Raw genomic sequence first — 1,025 nt, 5'->3', positions numbered from 1 at the left:
GTGGGACTTAATTAAATTAAAAAGCTTCTGCACAGCTAAGGAAATAATCAGCAGAGCAACTAGACAATCTACAGAATGGGAGAAAATAGCCACAAAAAAAAAAAGCTTGTGTTTTTCAATAAGGCCTTATGTTCTTTTTATTATGGGTCCTGTCTTTGCTTCTTAACATATCCATAATGATTTTATAACTATTGCGGCTACTTCTAAATTTGTTTTTTTGCATTTTGATTTCTAGGTGTATGGTTTGTACTACAGTAGCAATAAAGAATTTATGTACATTTATATTATGTTTAATAACCCTGACCTTTCAGAAATTCTAATATTTTTAAATTATCAGGCTTCAAAAGGCTAGATTCCACAATGGCTCAAGATAGAAAACAAAGCAACAAAATGCAACCCAACAGAATGAACAGTAATTCACCCCACTTGTCAGTTATCTCAATAAATGTGAATGGCTGGAACTCCCCTCTCAAGAGACATAGGCTGGCCAAATGGATAGAAAAAAACAAGCCAAGTATCTGCTGTCTCCAGGAAATGCATCTAACCTGCAAGGATGCATTTAGACTCAAGGTAAAGGGGTGGAAATCAATATTTCAAGCAAATGGGAGCCAAAAGAAGGCTGGTGTGGCAGTTTTGATCTCAGATAACTTAGTTTTTGAATCAACAAAAGTAATGAAAGACAAAGGGGGTCACTATATAATGGTGAAGGGTACAGTTCAACAAGAAGACATAACAATTCTAAATATGTATGCACCCAACTTAGGTGCACCCAGATTCATAAAGCAAACTCTACTTGATCTAAACAAATTGATAGACAGAACACCATAATAGTCAGAGACTTCAGCACCCCACTGACAGCACAGGACAGATCCTGAAAGCAGAAAATTAACAAAGAAATAATGGACTTAAACAGAATTCTAGAACAAATGAGCATGACTCACATTTACAGGACATGCTACCCAAAACCCACCGAATATACGTACTTCTCATCAGCTCATGGGACATTCTCTAAGATTGACGATATT

Source organism: Propithecus coquereli, unplaced genomic scaffold, assembly GCF_000956105.1.
Source record: "Propithecus coquereli isolate 6110/MARCELLA unplaced genomic scaffold, Pcoq_1.0 Scaffold181, whole genome shotgun sequence".
Taxonomy (NCBI): Eukaryota; Metazoa; Chordata; class Mammalia; order Primates; family Indriidae; genus Propithecus; species Propithecus coquereli.
This window is presented reverse-complemented; position numbering follows the sequence as displayed.